This window comes from Alligator sinensis, unplaced genomic scaffold, assembly GCF_000455745.1.
Source record: "Alligator sinensis unplaced genomic scaffold, ASM45574v1 scaffold607_1, whole genome shotgun sequence".
Lineage (NCBI taxonomy): Eukaryota > Metazoa > Chordata > Crocodylia > Alligatoridae > Alligator > Alligator sinensis.
The window spans coordinates 1,602,502-1,620,978 of NW_005841935.1; the positions used below are offsets into that span (position 1 = coordinate 1,602,502).

General features: G+C 47.2%; 1 protein-coding gene across 1 annotated transcript in view; it reads right to left on the reverse strand.

The window, feature by feature from the left end:
• The window catches only part of LOC102368774 (purpurin), a 50,647-nt gene extending 32,986 nt beyond the window's left edge, over positions 1 to 17,661 (reverse strand). The window contains exon 1 of the mRNA XM_006019665.2: positions 17,564 to 17,661. The gene's annotated coding sequence lies outside the window, so the exon portion shown is untranslated. The remainder of the gene's footprint in view (positions 1 to 17,563) is intronic.
• Between the last annotated feature and the right edge of the window lie 816 nt (positions 17,662 to 18,477).

Below are 18,477 nucleotides of genomic sequence, written 5' to 3' on the forward strand. Positions count from 1 at the left end.
GGGGCACATAGACTATCAACTTTAGCTTTTCCATGGCAAAGATAAGGGCATTTACCTAGTATTCCTATGTTCTTTCTGATACATCTGGAGCCATACAGAACCACTCAAATGTTCTGATTCAGCAAGACCAACTGCTTGCATTCCCATAGTCAAACTTCTCTAGCAGAGCCATCTGTGTTACAGCCTCCATAGCTGCACTGGGCTTTCAGCCTGTCTCCTCCCAGCTGTAGTGCACACAGGGAGTCAGGGAGAGACTATTTGCACTCCTGCAGTTTGGGGCTCCTCTTTTTCCCTTCCCCTGCACCAAAGAGAGGAATCAGGCCCACTTCTGACACCATGTGGCATGAGGGAGACAGACACATGAAGTCATGATGTGGGTTGTAATCTGGCTCCCACTCCCAGGGATTGTCCCACATTTATTAGAGTCCACCTTGTATGGTGTCCCACCTAGTCTAATGGGTGTAGAGGGCCCGGATTCTGTGATCATGCCACAGGACCAGCTTTATAGTTGGAAAAGACAATGGATGTTAACATTCAATGAATAAAGAGAAGTAATTACCAGGTTAGTCTGAACTTTGACAAGAAGGCAAGACAGACTAACTCATTCAGAGAGGCCTGAGTAAGTTGTAGCCTACAAAAGCTTGTGCCTTTCTAAGTTAATTTATAATGCACTGCTCTGCCCTCATCCAATAAATAAGTTGTGCTTCTTGTAAGTGCTAGGCAGGGACTTTTAGGTATGGTTGTGAAGGGGAAAAACAAAATGGTTCCAGTCTGCCATTTTGTTTGTGAGTGAGTCATGTAGCCAGGTCATGACCTTGCTGTTACAGACTGGTTTAAACTAGTTTTTTTCTCCAGTAACAAGTTGAAGACATGTGCAGACTTGTCTGCGTCATGGCTAATGTTGATTGGTTTATACTGTTGCTATGCTTATGATGTCACATTTTCTGTATTACCCCCTCACTGCCTATGTTCAGAGTCAGACCTCATGGCAAAATTCTGAATTCGTGTAGGATGCTGACCAGGAATGCTTTCTTTAATAAACTAAGTCTTAAAACTTCAATTGGCCTGTTCGTCTGAGCCTCCGCCCAACGAACCCGGGGACGAAGTTTTCCCCCACAGTTTTCTGGTGTCATTAGTGGGATGCAGCGGAACACCGAGTTGGCAGCTTGAACAGCCTGGGGACACAACTGACACCCGTGGCGCCAAAACTCAGAGGTAAGAGATCCTAATTAAAAAAATCTCACTTAACGGGTCTCAGTGTTCCCTAGCCTGGACAAGTAACGTCTTCTCGGCGGTAAGCGCTCCCTACGTTACTTTTATAAGTATAAGACTTAGTTTATTTTATCTGACTGACTGAAAGTTACTTTATTTGAAACTGGCTGAAAGATTTGAATCTGACTGACTTGGGATCCTGACAGGTAGACTGTTCTGATTTTGTCTGGGGACGCCTAGACTTTTCTCTGTTTATCCCTTCGCTCCTCTAGCAGTCTGTCTGTCCTGATAACTCTGATTTATATTTGAGAGATTGTCTTGTGTCCTTCCCTTGTGTCTGGTTCACGGGCAGCCGCCCCAAGTTGGCCGCTTGCGAGCCAATCTTGAAAGCAAGGGCTCGTGTTCCAGTTTGTGCATCCTTTTGTGTCTCTGGCACCGGGCATCGCTCTGATGAACCCGTTTCGCCTTCCTCTTATGTCTCAGGTAAATCTCTCCTAGTTTTGTTATATTATCCTGGCAATGGGTCAAGGATCCTCTTGCCCAGACCCAAAAACATCTTTGGGGTATATGTGTAAGGAATATGGAACTAAATTGGGTCCAAAGAAGCAAAAGCACTTAGTTAAATTGGCACATGCTTGGAATGGTTATACCTATGAAAACCCTGGGTTACAGTTTCCTGATAAAGGAACCTTTGATCCCGATAAATTAAATTACCTGAGGGGATTCTTAGAGATACCCAAGCCAAAGCAGATTGAATATTGGTACCTATGCGATAATGAAGCTTCTAAAAGAAAACAAAAATCAATTGAAGCTAGTCTCAGAGATTCAAACGAAAAATTGGGATACATTAAAAAGGCAATTGGCTACATTAAAGGAGGAAAAATTGGCTCAGCCTCCTATAAAAGAGAAAAACCCTAGCGTTCCACCAGCTCCAAATTGCCCTCCAACATATAAAAACCTTTACCCTATTATGCCGGCGCCCAACGGTACCTGCACCCAAGAAGATACAGAAGACCTACTAGATTCCTGGGTACCTAGTCCTGTTCCTCCTCCTCCTGCCCAAACAGTCAACCCTGCTCCTCCTGCTGCTGCAGCTAGCTGTTCACCTACAGAGCCACCAGCAAGCCTGTTTTCCCCCCCAGCTTCAATTAATTTAGACTCTGATGATGATGACCTAGCTAGTATGTGAGAAGTTAAGAAAAATGTAAAGTCTGAATTAAGACCCTTATACGAGGTGAAGAATATCCAAAGAGGTTCATATGGGCAGACTGTAATAACCCTATATGCCCAAGAGGGAGGAAGATTGATTGTGACCACCTTTGGAGAACCGCACTATTTTAAGTCAACTGTTCTCTGCCCGTTGCGACAACATCCAGCCGATTTTCAAAATTGACTTTGTGCAGCAATCCAAAGACATCCCGGCATTGATCCTGCTGCAGACAACATGCGAGGGTTGATAGTTACCACCTATGTAAAGAATTTACAGCCAAAGTTAAAAGAAAAATTACAGCAGTTGGTTCTAGGCCGGAAAGGAAAACAAATGACTGAAATTGTTCAGGCATGTATCGATTTATGGGAACAACAGCAGGCAGAAAAGGAAAAAAGAAAAGAACTTAAGACTATCCTAATGGCTTTGAAAATTCAAAATTTAGAACAAAAACGGCATACTGATCCTTGCCCATACGCCCAACCTCGCAAAGACTTTTATCCTGGGGCCCCAACGTCCGATCAGAGCTCTCACCCAATGGCATACGTCCATTAGGAAGTATTAAATGATGGTACAGACTGTGCTGTCTTGGTGGGGCATGGTTGTTTTTAGCAGCTATGTCACCGTAGCGACATGATATAGTGAGGTAGCTCATTGTTACAGTAATGTAGCATTGGCATCCTGGTATGTGCCCACTGATGCCATAGTGACGAGTTATGTTGCCGTAGCACATCACTATAGCAATGTAGCATCATGTGTAGACGCACCCAGTATGTTTTTAACAGGCTCTCCTCAATCCTTTGCTATGTGTAGGGTAGGTCATGTCTGACTAACCTCATCTACTTCTACGACCAAGTTACTCACCACCTGGATAAGGGAGATGAGGTTGACATCATTTACTTGGACTTTGACTTGGTGTCCCATGAAGCTTTTGAGGTAAAACTAGGGGACTATGGGCTCAAGAATTCAACAGTCAGATGGGTGGGAAACTGGCTGTGGGGTCAGACCCAGAGAGTACTAACAGACAGATCTGTGCTGACCTGGTGGAAAGTAGCCAGTGGGGTCCCCCAGGGTTCAGTACTTGTACCAGTGCTTTTCAACAGCTTCATCAATGATCTGGATGTGGGGGTGAAGAGCACACTGGCAAAGTTCGCTGATGACATTAAGCTGCGGGGAAGTGCATCCATGCTTCAGGGTAGGCCAATGATCCAGGTGGACCTAGACAGATTAGTTAGATGGAAGGACCAGAACCAGATGCTGTTCAACACTGAGAAGCATAAAGTGCTCCATCTGGGGCGGAAAAATCTGCAACAAACCAACAGGCTCAGTGATGTTACACTAGCTAGCACCACATCCAAAAGGGACCTGAGGATCAAAATTGACTGTAAAATGAATATGAGCCACCAGTGTGATGCTACAGTTAACAGAGCATACAATAAGCTGGCATGCATCAACCAATGTATCTCAAACAAAACTAAGGAAGTTATTCTCCCACTCTGCTTGGCACTGGTGAGGCTGCTAGAGTAGTGCGTCCAGTTCCGGGCGTCAGACTTCAAGAAGGATGTGGAGAAGCTTGAGAAAGTCCAGAGAAGAACCACTCATATGATTAGAGGCTTGAAAAGCAAGCTGTATGAGGAAAGGCTGACAGATATGGGATTGGTCAGCCTAGAAAAGAGAATACTTTGGGGGGATTTGGTGGCAGTTTACAAATATATCAGGGGTGAGCATCAGGGGCTAGGTGAACAACTATTTACTAAAGTGCCTCAGGGGAAAACCAGGAGCAGTGGTCATAATCTAGAAGAAGGTTTCAGACTGGATATAAGGAAAAACTTCTTCACAGTTCATATGACCAGATTCTGGAATAGACTCCCGGGGGGGAGGGGGGTGCCAGCACCTACCCTGGAGATCTTCAAAAGGAGAGTGGATGCACACCTTGCTGGGGTATTTGACCAGAGTAGGTGGGGATAGACCCGACTATCTCACGAGGCCCCTTCCAGCTCTAAACTTCTGTGAATCTATGAATCTGTGTAGGGTTTTCTTAGCTGCAGAGTAGAAGTTGTTTTCTGATGCTGCAGTTGGTTTATGTTTTTCTACCTGTTTATCTCCATCAGAAACAAATCCTGGACATTTTACCTTCTTAATGGTATCCGAAAGCTTCTTTGTTTTCTTAATGAAACATTTATCTCTAAACTTCATATAAGCCTCCTTTGCATGTTCTCTGAATGAAAGCAGACTTTCAGCAACCTCTCTTAAGACACATCGCTTGCTCATGAAATTGTAAAGTTGCATCTGACTGAATGTCATATACAGGTTCCCTCTCCCTTCCATGAACTGGAACACACAGGAAACACGTGATTCAATATTTGAGGCTGAACTCCCAGGCAACTCATGGTGAGAGGAGGTTTCTGTCAGACCCTGTTAATTTTCAGAATGTGTTGCTTATTGCGAGAATGTAATGATAAACAAGTTCCCATTCATTAACATATTTTAATATTGTTAATGAACATATTGCCCAGTCTGTCCAATTACTTCTACCAGGACTTTTTTGAGATCTCTGAATAGTTTGTTCCAGCTTCATATCAGGAGAAATTGCACAGAATTACCTGCTCTGTTGTCAGACAATAAAACAGCCATCTAAAATGTTTTGGTACACGTCTGCATGTCGTGCCTGGAGATCTTTCATATTTTCAGGGTACCAAGATGCATGGCACAAGTAATTAATGCCATCAAATTCTCTAAATGTAGAGAGGAGGTTCTGTACAGTTTGAAGATGTGATTCCCAATCACCCCCTTTATCAGTGGCTACCAGATTTTTGAGCATCTGAGCTATCTCAAGGAAACCATCCTAATACTTGCACATCTCAGATTTCATAGTTTCATAGATTTCATAGATTTCATAGACATCTGGGCTGGAAGGGACCCTGGAGGATCATCAAGTCCAGCCCCCTGCCCCAGGGGCAGGAATTCAGCAGGGATCATAGGATCCCAGCAAGATAAACATCCAAATGTGTCTTGAAGGCGTTCAAAGTGGGTGTTTGAACAGCCTCCGGTGGCAGTCTATTCCAAACCTTGGGGGCTCGGAGAGTAAAGAAGTTCTTCCTTATGTCCAGCCTGAATCAGTCACGGCAGAGTTTATGACTGTTCGATCTTGTCATCCCTTGGGGCGCTCTGGTGAACAGACATTCCCCCAGATCCTGACGAGCACCCCTGATAAACTTATAGGTGGCCACCAGATCACCCCTGAGCCTGTGCTCTTCCAGGCTGAAGAGTCCCGTGACTCTCAGCCTCTCATCATAAGGCCTGTTTTCCTGACCTCTGATCATGTGCGTGGCTCTCCTCTGGACTCTCTCAAGCTTCTCCACATCCTTTTTGAATTGTGGAACCCAAAACTGGACGCAGTACTCCAGCTGTGGCCTCACCAAGGCCGAGTACAATGGGAGAATGATGTCCTTGGATTTGCTTGAGAAGCATTTATAGGTGCAAGCCAGCGTTTTGGTCGCTTTACTAGCTGCAGCATCACATTGAAGGCTCATGTTCATCTTGTGGTCAATCATGACCCCCAAGTCCCTTTTGTTCGTAGTGTTAGCCAGCAAAGCACTGCCAAGTCTATAAACATGCTGCAGGTTTTTCCTCCCAAGGTGGAGAACCTTGCATTTTTCGGTGTTAAACACCATCAGGCTCTCATCTGCCCATTTCCTGAGTCTGTCAAGGTCTGCCTGGATCACCCTGCTGTCCTCAGGTGTGGATGCTTTACCCCAGAGTTTGGTGTCATTGGCGAACTTGGCCAGTCCGCTTCTGATACCAATGTCCACATCATTAATGAAGATGTTAAATAGCGTAGGCCCTAGGACAGAGCCCCGAGGGACCCCACTGGTCACAGGGCACCACAACGACTGACTTCCATCAACCACCACCCTCTGGGTCCTACCATCGGGCCAGTTCCCCAGCCAGCAGATCGTGGTATGGCTGAGGCCACAGTTAGCCAGTTTTACTAAGAAGTGATCATGGGATACCAGATTGAAGGCTTTTTTAAAGTCATGATATACAACATCAATCTCTTCTCCCTTGTCCCGGTGATAGGTCACCTGGTCATAGAAGGAAATGAGATTGGTCAAGCAAGACCTACCCACAACAAACCCATGCTGGGTATCCCTCAGGATATTACCATCAGCTAGTCTGTTAAGGATGGCCTCTTTGATAATCTTTTCCAAGACCTTCCCCAGGATAGAGGTTAGGCTGATGGGCCTGTAGTTTGCCAGATCTACTTTCCTCCCTTTCTTGAAGATTGGCATGACATTGGCCTTCTTCCAATTGTTGGGCACTTCACCAGAGCACCAGGAGTTCTCGAAGATCCATGCCAGGGGCTGAGCTATGATGCTAGCCAGCTCCTTGAGTACCCTGGGGTGTAAACCATCAGGGCCGGCTGACTTGAAGGTATCCAGCCTGTCAAGGTGTTCCTTCATGAGGACAGCTTCTATGGAAGGTAAGGAATCTCCCTCACCCAGGCCTCCCTGACCCACAGTGGGCAGGGGCGTCCCATGGGACTGGTGAAAAAACTGATGCAAAGTACCCATTTAGCAAGTTTGCTTTTTCCTGGGCATCAGCTGTCAGTTGTCCCATCTGGTTTAGCAGGGGTCCAATGTTGCCCTTGCTTTTCCTCTGGCTCCCCACATATCTAAAAAAGGACTTTTTATTGTCCTTGATATTTGTAGCTAGCTGGAGTTCTGTCACAGCCTTGGCTTTCCTGGTTTGCTCTCTGCAGGTCCAGACCTGAGCAGAGTATTCTTCCTTGGTGGTGGTTCCAGTCCTCTATCCTTTGTAGGTCTTCCTTTTAAGACACAGGAGGTCCGCTAGTTCCCTGGAGAGCCAAGGGGGCTTCAGTGCCCGTTTGCTGCCTTTCCTCCGAGATGGGATGGACTTTGCTTGCGCATCCAGGATTGCTCCCTTGAGGAGCAACCACTTGTCCTGAACTCCCCTCCCCTTTGGGTTATGGCCCTTTAGGGTTTAACTGACAAGCCTCCTGAGCTTGCCAAAGTCAGCTTTCCTGAAGTCAAGGACTTCTGCATTACTGACTGACTTGCCAGCTTTACGACAGATGGTAAAGGTGATCAGCTCATGGTCACTGTCACCCAGCTTCCCTTCGATAGTTAGGTCACTGATTAGGTCATCCCCGGTTGCCAGTACGAGGTCAAGCAGCGCTTTACCTCTTGTTGGCCCATAGACTTCCTGCATCAGATAGAGTCATCCATGCATAAGAGAAAGCTTTGCGACCACTCGGATTTGGCTGAGCGCTCCTCCCACGAGATGTCTGGGTAGTTAAAGTTTCCCATGACAATCATGCACCGGGAGTGCGTGGCCTCAGCTAATTCACTGGCAAACTCCTGGTCAAGGTCTTGACCCTGGGTAGGGGGTCTGTAGTAGACTCTCACCATAGTATCCCCTGTGCCATGTTCCCCATGGATTTTAACACAGAGGGTCTCAAGCCATCCCCTGCGGGTGCCAATGTCAGCTTGCAGGGATGCGTAGCTCTCCTTTCCCTTTTTGTCCACTCGATCCCTCCTGTACAGGGTATAGCCATCTATATCTGTGGCCCAGTCATGGGTGGAGTCCCACCAGGTCTCCATTATCCCTATGACATCATAGTTATTTGAGTTTAGCAGGAGGACAAGTTCCTCCTGTTTATTCCCCAAGCTCCTGGCATTTGTGTACAGGCATGCAAGTGTCCCCTTGGGGGCCCTTGTCTTGCCTACAGATTGTTCCAGGGCTGGGGCAGGGGTGGGTTCCTTTATATGCCTTGGCCTGCTGGCTTTGCAAGTGTTGCTCAGTGGGCCAGCAGTGGCAGTAGTGCCCCGCATCCCCTGGAGGGCTTAGTTTAAAGCCCGGTGGAGCAGGTCAGCCAGTCTCGCTGAGAAGAGCCTCCTCCCCAGCGGAGGGAGGTGGAGACTGTCCCTTCCCAGCAGCTTGCTGCCTCTCTCACCAAAGAGCAGACTGTGGTTATGGAAGCCAAAGCCTTCCTGATGATACCAGCACCGCAGTCTTTTGTTGACTACCTGGATCCTCCTCTCCCTCCTTAGCCCATAGCCTGAGACTGGGAGGATCGAAGAAAACACCACCTGTGCCCCCAGACCTTAAGTCCTGCTCCCAAATCCCTGTAGTGCCTCATGACCTGGCTGGGAGCACTCAGAGCCGTGTCATTGGTGCCCACATAGATAAGGAGCATGGGATAGTGGTCAGTGGGCTGGAGGAGTTTAGGGATCTTCTCCTCAATGTCTCAGATGTGATCTCCCGGGAAGCAGCAAACTTCTTGGGCTAAGGGGTTGGGGCGGCAGATTACCCCCTCAGTCCCCCTCAGGATGGAGATGTTAGGGACTGGAAGGGACCTTACAGATCATGGGGTCCATCCCCCTTGCAATTGGGCAGGAAAGACTGCTGGGGTCAGATGACCTCAGCAACGTGGGCATCAAGACACATTTTGAAGATCGGCAGGGTGGATGACTGTACCACCTCTGGGGGGAGCCTGGTCCAAACCCTCGGCACTTGACTTGTAAAGAAGTTTTTCCTTATCTCTAGTCTGAAGCAATCTTCACTCACTTTGTACCCATTGTTTCTTGTCCTCCCCTTGGAGGCCTTGGTGAATAGATGCTCCCCCAGTCCCTGATATACACCCCTGGTATACTTACAGTCTGCCACCAACTCCCCTCTGAGCCTTATCTTCTCCAGGCTGAACAGTCCCAAGTCTTTCAGCCTCTCCTCGTATGACCTGGTCTCTAGGCCTCTAATCATGCATGTGGCCCTCCTTTGGACTATCTCAAGCTTCTCCACATCCTTCCTGAAGTGCGGTGCCCAGAACTGGGTGCAGTACTCCAACTTCAGTCTCACCAAGGCTAAGCAGAGCGGAAAGATGACATCCTTAGCATTGCTCGAGATGCCTCAGTAGATGTATGTCAGTGTTTGCTTAGCTCTGCCAGCTATGACATCGCATTGGTGGCTCATGTTCATTTTGTGGTCCATCACAACACCCAGGTCTCGTTCAGTTGTGGTGCTGGCCACAGGAAGTGCTGAAAGCTTTGTAATCTTCATAGAGATAATTAATTTTCAGTAAACGGTGTTCATAGGTGTCCTGAGACGTCTTTGCATCCTTATTTCTGAGAGATGTCTTCAGTTCTTGTGCATTTTTAAGTACTGCAGAATACTTGTCAAAAAGAGTGATTTTCCAGAAGGTATCCCATTTTAGTTTTTGTATGACTTCTGACAAGATGAGAAATCCCTTGAATGACCTCACATAGTGTCTACCTTTCATAACTGATTCTACAACTTTAACACCAGATATACCACATTCCACCAAAGCATCCTGAGCACCACTCCCATGCAGGTATGTCCCAATAATGTGCATGAAAACCAGGGGTGACTGGTGCCTCCTGAGTCTAGTGGAGGAGGAGGGGAGGGACACAATTTTTGGGTGGGCCTGGGGGCAGGCCAAAAGCCCCATATCCACTCCTGTACTCAGTGCTGGATTATGACAGGGTGGGGCCCTAAGCTAGGGGTTCCCAACCTTTCTATGCTGCGGCCTGGCAAACTGCAGACAGGAAGTGGCCGGGCTGGCAAACTGCAGACCACCAGCCAGAATGCAGGTAAAGCTACCTCCAGCCCCTGGGTGGTGGTGGAGAGAGGTGGGCCCAAACCTCAACTGCGGCTGCCACAGGCCCTACAGGAGGAGCCGCAGCCTCTCCGCCTGGCTTTGTGGGGCCACAGTTTGCCATCCTGAGCAGTGCCGAGTTGGAGGCCAATCGCAGGGTGGGCATGTGTGATGATAACTTTAGTGCAATGAAAATTTCCCATCATTGGAACAATGTCTGTAAACTGTGATGGGTTACATATTATTATATCTGTGATTATATGAAATACTCCCTTATTATAAAAGACAGGCAGAGATATCTGATTCAGTTAAAAGCAAATGATTTGAAGGTTTTTAAGGGCTGTATAAACTGTTGCATAATGTGCAACAGGTTTTGGAATTACTGGCAGGAAACCAATATGCATCAGTGGCATTTTTGCTCTTAATAATAAAGCACAACATCCAGCCCATGTAGGAGTGGGTGTGGCTGATGAGCTTTCACCTGGAATCCCACTCTTCACCAGTCATGATCTGAAGTGAGGGTTTTTTTCCAGCCATTATGAAATGGGTGATATAGGATCTGAAACAATAGCATTTAGGGATGATGTACTTTCATGTGAAAGTATTTTAGATGTCCCCTTCTCACACTCCTCACCATCACTTTCATCACTGCTGTTCTCTGACACATCTGACTGATCATGCTGGTGGTCCTCAGACATCACATTGGATATTAACACTTCCTTACTTACACTGAGTAGCACTGAGAAAAATGTGACAAGTTCATTTGGCAGTTGAATTCTTAGCCATGCTGACCTCAGTTCTTCACAATCACAGAGCCTATCTTCTAGTCCAGAATCTACTTTCTTAAGGGATTAGCCCATATGTCCTTCACTGCTGTTTTAATGTGCTTAATAATTTACTCTGGTGTTAGTTTCTCAGAAGCACCATTATAGGCTCATTTTTGCAGTCCGATTAATTGAAACATAGCCCATCTCCATGGCACTTTTGTAAATGCATCTTCACTTCATTATTCCTTATGCCAAATCATTTACAAGATCTCTTACTTCAGAAAGTGTGAAACAGTAAGCATCTTTCAATATAGGCCCCAAAATTTCATTTGCTTTCTCAAAAGCTGTATCCTTAAGAGAAGGTGTTTTCTGGGTAACAGACTGCTTCAGAGTGTTGTTGTATTTCTTCAAGTACAGTTCCAGGCATACTTTGTGATAAAGTACATCTGTTCCAAACACTTGGGATTCTGATTCCAGGTCTGCACCTCAAGAGATGAAGAGCAGTTGCCAAAGCCCTTTGTATTTCCCAGATGTGGAACTTCTCTTTTATTTTGTTATGGTTTGCTGGCCATATATAACACAAGAAAGATTTGCCGATGATTTATATGAAGATGGAGGTGCTCTTGGTTGCATGTAAGAATGGGTTCTTCATTGTGTCCTCTCTTAAGAAGAACAGCTGCTAGTAGATTGACGGTCATCTTCTTCTGAGCACAAGGTGGCCTTTTCTAGACCTTTTTTCAATGTATATTGCTTATAACACTGGTTATTTACCCAGTACACAAATTCGGTATCGGTCAACACTTGTCTCATTCTTTTTGTGACAATATTGTTCCTAATCATTTCTGCTTCCATAATTTGTTTTCTTCCATTTGAAGTTGCAGTAGTTTTTTGATCATTTTCAGCCTGACAGAGAATGCACTTGCTTAAATCAACATGACATTCTTCTCATGATTTCTCAGGAATTGCAATTCTTCTCCCCACAGGATCTGCCATGGTCTCATTGTATTTCAATCAGACTTCAGTTTGAAAAACAGATGACAAAAACAGTTACTTGTGAGTTTGGCTGCAAACATAATGACTCAATAAAAAAATTAAACCCATTAAATGACTGTTAATACAGTAAAAGTAGCTGGTTATTAAAATAATACACAGTGTAAATAAAAGAGTACACAATAAATTGTGCATTCAATGACTTTTATTTATGTAACCCTTGGTGTGCGATGCTACCCACGGCCGTGTCCAGATGCTTCGGACCTGGGGTGCCAGGTAGTTTTACCCCTGCTCAGTTCACCTACGAGTGGCCACAGGCTCCTTGAGAGGAGAGGCTCCCTTTCACAATAAAGAGACCTTGAAGACTCAGGAGTAACTATTTACAGAAATTTAATTATATACAGAAAATAATTAATATATGCAAGCAAAATATTAACTACTATCAGTGCAATACTCTACTTATAATACACAAGGTTGGGTTTATACAAAAAAATAACAGCTGATAACTAGTTACACTTAAAGGGTGGTCAAGATAACAAATGTAAAACCAATAACTTATGCACTATGTTAAATACTCATTGTATTAATCCCCTAATTAATTATATACAACTAATGGCCACCGTGCACTCCTCTCTGTTTCTGTGTTATACAAATAGACTTTTTGCCTATTGCTTTTAGTCTTATGTATTTTCTTGAGTTTTGCATTGCCTTAAGAAACTCCATTTTGTATTGCTTTGTAGTTTGACACAAGTGCTCGACCTTTGTATGTGTGAAAGTGTGGGTGAGAGAGTATCTGTGGAAAAGGAAAACATCAGCTGCCAACTAGATGAAGAATGCAGACAGATAAAAGACCAAAACCAGAAGAATCCTCCCCAGAACAGCAAGAGAACAATGGCAATCAAGGAAGAACACAGTGATAACACAGCACCAGCCCAGAGGACTGGGTGAATTGACAAGGCTATAAAAGATGGGGTGAGACGTATCAATTTTGGGTCTTGTTCTGCATGTCATCCTGGAACATTGGTTCATCTGATGAGATGGACTGGCAGGAGCCCAGCTCCTACTCATGATCAACTTGGCTGGCCACTAAGTTGATCTGGGCACTGATAAGACTAGTAACGTATACCAGCACAGAACAGAAATTGGGGTATGAATGTGTGTGTGTGTGTGTGTGTGTGTGTATGTGTGTTAGTTAAGCGCTTAATCGATAAACGTAGCATCTTGCCTTATCCTCCCTCATAAGGTCTCGCTCGTAATTTGACCAATTGGCAATTTGTGTAACATTTAAGTGGTGGAGAATTGCAAAAGGAGGGATACAGAAAAATCTGTGTTTATTGTTCTTTGGTGTCTTAATCAATAAACATGGTATCTTGATTTCTCCTCCCTCATAAGGTCTCGCTTGTGATTTGAGCATTTGGCAATTTGTGTAACATGTGCACAGCCTCTCCAAGCCCACAGAGTTATTACACAATTGAGCCACAGAGGGAGAACAAACTACCACCACAAATCAGGCAGCACTTATGGGCTCACTTTCCCCCTTTAGGCACTCAGGCACACAGATGCTTACCTTCAAGTTGCGCTTCCCTGGGCCTTAACCCACACTGGCATCCTGGGACCTTTCCCTAGCTGGTGTCTCTTTACACCCAGCTGACCCAGTCCTGCCACAGTCCTTTTCATGACCACCCACACAGGGGTTCTCTTACATTCTTACCGACCGCCCCCCACAAGTCTCCAAGCCCAGCAAGGAATCACTACCCACTCTCTAGGAGTTTCCTGGAGCTGTGTCCCCACCCTAAGGGATTTTTTTAGCTACTCATGAACTTCACCTGCTCATTCTAGGGGTCTGCTCTCTTTTGCCTGACCCTTCAGGCTCTCCATTGGCCTGTGGCCCACCCATGAGGGGCCCAGCAGGCAGCTGCAGGGTGGGACCATGCTGCAGGCTCTTCTCAGCCCTTGTCACACAGTGCATGCCTCTCTCTCTCCACCCTGGGAGAGGGGAGACACTCTGGTCTTAAGGGGAGCCATCTAGCCAATCCCTGGGCTGGAATTTTCCTGGGCTTCCTAACTGTTTTTTTTAATCTTGCATCCCCTTGCTCGAGATCATACTAAATTACAAATATGGTGTCCCTGCTGGGAGATGGGGAGGTGTCATACTATTCTTAGCAGAGGAGCTACCAGTCACCAAAGAGTGATTGTCAGCATGTTCAAATATGGCACCCTCCCAAAGGCAAGGGGGGCACATGCCCCCCGCCCCCCCGCAACTTTGCATGGGTCAAGGGCAGGACGCAGCTGCGAGCTGGGTTCTGCCTGCTCCCAGCCTCCACGCCTTGCTGCCACTGCTTGGAAAGTGGTATGGCGTGGCACCATGTGCCTCGCTGCAGTGGCAGGACTCACATGACACTGTGCCACTTTTGAAGCAGTGGCAATGAGGCACAGAGGCTGGGAGCAGGCAGATCCCAGCTTGCAGCTGCAACCCTCCCTTGCCTCATGCAAAGATGGGAGGGGCACATCCCCCGCCCCCCCCTTGGCTCCCCAGTGCCACGCTGCATCTCTGGAGGAGCCACCGGGCTCTAAATGTCCCATGACCTGGCCCAGCCGTGGTCCCATTCACTGTGAATGGGGCCGCAGCCAGGCTGGATCGTGGGATGATCCTCACAGTGCAGCACAAGGCAGGGGCAGTGGTGAATGATTCGCCCCTGCCCCTACCCCACTGCCTCCTGCACTGTGGGGTCTCAATCTGCCCCCCACTAGCCCAGGTAAAGAAAGAAACTTACCTGCCTGCTGGGCCGGCTGCGATCCTGGCTGTGCAGGGTATCTGAGTGTGTGTGCCTCTCACCTCTGCCGCAGCAGCCTGTGGTTGGGCTAGCCTCCGGCCATACCTGCTGCCCCCTGTTTGGGGGGATGAGCCCAGTAAACCCCCACTTCCATTGCCTATGCTTCCCCTATCTCTTCTGCCTCCCCCACTCTCACTCAGCTCTCCCCATCCCTCACATGTCTCTCTCCTCCACTTGCCTCTCCTCCTTTCTCTCATTTCCCCCTCTCCCTATCTCACCTCCACTGCTCTCTCACTGTCTCCTCCCTGCCATCACCTCCCACTCCCCCTTATCTCCCACACCTCTCCCTCTCTCTCTCTCACATCCCCTTTTCTCCTTTGCTGTCCCATCTCTTGCTTCCCCCTCTCGTCTTCCTCTCTCTCACTTGCCTTCCCCCTCACTCTCTCACTGCCCCCTCCCTCTCTCACTTCCCCCTCTCTTCCCCTCCCCCTCTCCTCTCTTATCATCCCCCCTTTCACTCTCTCATCTCCCCCTCTCTCTCCCTCTCACCTCCCCCTCTCCCTATCAGCAGCCTGTGGCTCTCACCTCCCTCTCTCTCCCCTTCTCTCTTTCCTCCCCCTTCCTCTCTTTCTAACCTTCCCTCTCTCTCCTGGCTCCCCCTCTAACCCTCTCCCCCCAATCTTTCTCTCTCTGGCCTCCCTGCTATCTCTGTCATGCCTCATGTCTCTCTCTGGCCTCCCCCTCTCATTCTTTTCCTGTCCCTGTCTCTCTCTCACCTCCCCCCCCTCGCCTCCCCACTTTCTTTCTCAGATTCCCCTCTCTCTTCTGCCTCCTCCCTCTCTCTCTAACATCTCCCCATCTTTTTCTCCCCTTTGCCTCTGTCTCTCTCCTTCTCTCTCTTCCCTGTTGCCTCACCTCTCCCTATCTTGCATCCACTTCTCACTTCCTCTCTCCTCCACCTCTATCACCTCCCCCACTTTCGCTCACCTCCCACTCTCTCTCTCTCCCTCTCTAGCTTCACCATCACTCTCTCTATGGCATCCCCCTCTATCACTCCTCCTCTCTCTATCACATTCCCCTCCTTCACTCAGCAGCCCCTTTGTCTCACCCCCCTTTGTCTCCCAGCTTCCCCTATATCCTTCTTGCTTTCCCCCCACCAGCCTCCCTGCTCTCTGCCTCTTGTCTCATGTCTCTCTATGGCCTCCCCCCTCACTCTTTTGCCTCCCGACTCTCTCTCTCCCCTCCCCCTCTCTTTGCCTTTCCCCTCTCTCTCACAATCCTCCCTTTCTCTTTCCCACCTCCCCCTCTGTCTCTCTCACTTCCACCTCTCTCTATCACCTCCCACACTCTCTCTCTCCCCTCCCACTCTCTTTTACTTTGCCTTCTCTCTCTTGTCCCCTTCTCTCTCTTGCCTCCCCACTCTCTCTCACATGCCTTCATCCCTTCTCTCTTATGCCTTCTCCCCATGCCTCCCTGTCTCTCTCTCTCTGTCTCTCATCCCTCACTCTTTCTAATGTCTCCCTCCCTCTCTCTCATGTTCCCCTCCTTCCCTCTCTCATGTCTCACTGTCTCTCTCTGTCTCTCATCCTCCCAATCTCTTTCTCATGACACCTTCAGTCCCTACATCCCTCCCTGACATACTTCCTTCCCTGTCTCTCTCTCAAATGCCTCCCTCCCTCCATCCCTCCCTCCCTCTGTCTCAATCATACCTCTGCCTCTCTCTCTCTCTCCCTACTTCCCATGCCTCCCTCCTCTCTCTCACCCATGCCTTCCTCTCTCTCATGCCTGCTTAGCTCTTTCTCATTCCTCCCTCTCTCTCACTCACTCTTGCCTGCTTCTCTCTCTCTCTCTTGGTTCCCTCTCTCTTTCACCTCTCTCTCTGTCTCTCTCATACACTGTTCTTTCTCATGTCTCCCTCCCTCCCTCTCCCTCTCATGCCCCCATGTCTCTCTTATCCATGCCTCCCTCTCTTGATCTCTTTCATGCCTTCCTCTCACTCTCTCCTTCTCACTCATGCCTCCATCTCTCTCTTTCTCTCTGAAGACTTTCTTTTTCTCTCTCCCTCATTCCTCTCTCCCTTCTTCTATCATGCCTTCTCTCTCTCTCCCTTCCATACCTCCATCTCTCTTCTTTGTCCCTCCCTCCCTCTCTCATGCATCACTCTCTATCTCCTCATCCCTCTCATGCTTCCCTATCTCTCTCACTCATGCCTCCTGATCTCTCTCTCTCTTGTCTCCCTCCTCTCCCCATTTCTCCCTCTTTCTCTTTCAAGTCTGCTTTTTCTCTTTCTTTCATTCCTCCCTGTCTCTTTCACTCCCTCATGCCTAACTCTCTCTGGCTCCCTCTCTCTTTCGTGCCTCCTTCTCCTTCTCTTTCCCATGACTCCCTCTCTTTCTCTCTCTCTCATGCCTACCCCTCTCTGCCATTCCATCCTCTCTCTATCTCTTGCCTCCCCTTCTTTCTGTCTGTCTCTCTAAAGCCTCCTGTTCTCATTCTCTCTCTCTCCCTCATGCTTCCCTCTCTCTCATTCATGCCTCCTTCTCTCTATCATGTTCACTGTCTCTCTCATGACCCCATCTCTCTCTCTGTCACATGCCTCCCTCCGTTGCTTTCTCTCATTCCTCCCTCTGTCACTTTCTCTGTCTGTTATCCATCATGCTCTCTCTTTCTCATGCCTCCCTCTCTCTCTCTCTCATGATGCACTGTTTATTTCTCTCTCTCATGCCCCTCTGTCTTTCTCTCTTTCATTCATGACTCCTCTCTTTCATGCCTCCTTCTCTCCACCTCCCCCCTCTCTCTCGTGATGCTCTCTCTCTTTCTCTCTCTCTCATGCCTCCCTGTCTCCCCCTCTCTTTCATACCTCCCTCTCTCTCATGGCCTCCTCTTTATTTCTCTCTCTCATGCCTCCTTCCCTCTCTCACTCTTTCTCTCTCTCTCTCTCATAGCAAATGTTTTTATCAGATGTCATAACACTGACCTTTGGTGGTACTGGCCTCAGATCCTCTGCTGGGTGTGTGGGATGTTAGTTTCTGGATTCTTTGTTGTTTGAACAGGAATTCCAAGGTTGCTCCTGTCTCCCCAGGATGGCAACACAAACACACACTGTCTCTTTGTTTGTCCATTACTTTTGTAACTTTCTCATCTCAAACTGTCCAGTCCTCAAGTTTCTTACCTCATCTTTTTAGATAAGATACTCCAATCCTATTCCATTTTTGGTTTCCTTTCCTTCTAGGGAAAGTACTGTACCTGGTTAGCCCACTGTACCAATCACAACACTTACTTTTCCTAGTGCCTTATAAGGCACTCTGTACAATTTAATTGCTTAGTTCTGGGAAGGCCTAAAGTTATGCTAAGAGCTTAAGCATAACTCAGTTTGCCCGCTACACTCTACAGTCTTGCTGACCCATTAACTCCAGGCCACGTACTCTGTACAACTCCTGTGGCCATCCATTAGTACAGGAAAAATATGATAATGTATACAATCAAAATCAAATCCCAGTAAAAGCAATAGTGCAAAAGCTGAATTATGGACAAGTGATGTAATTAATGTAAATAAAGTTAAAAAGAACTGGCTTTTCACTTCCTCTCTTATGGCAGCAGTAGGAAGTTCCATCCACCTAATCTTTCTGTCCCTGAGGCTTACAGTACAATTATTTAATATTGATATTTTATGTTAGAAAGTGGAAAACATAACACTTCCCATTTGTTGAAAATGACTGAAAGGATTTTCAGACATTGTTCTAATAGAAAAAGGTAACATTTGCAGATGTCACTAACATTGAGTGGCATTGTTGTAGTTTTTCAAGTTTTTCTTAACATGCAGACAAATATTTTATCTTCAGAAGGCAAGCTGTGGCTAAATGTTGTTACACACAGTTTTGCTGGGCACCA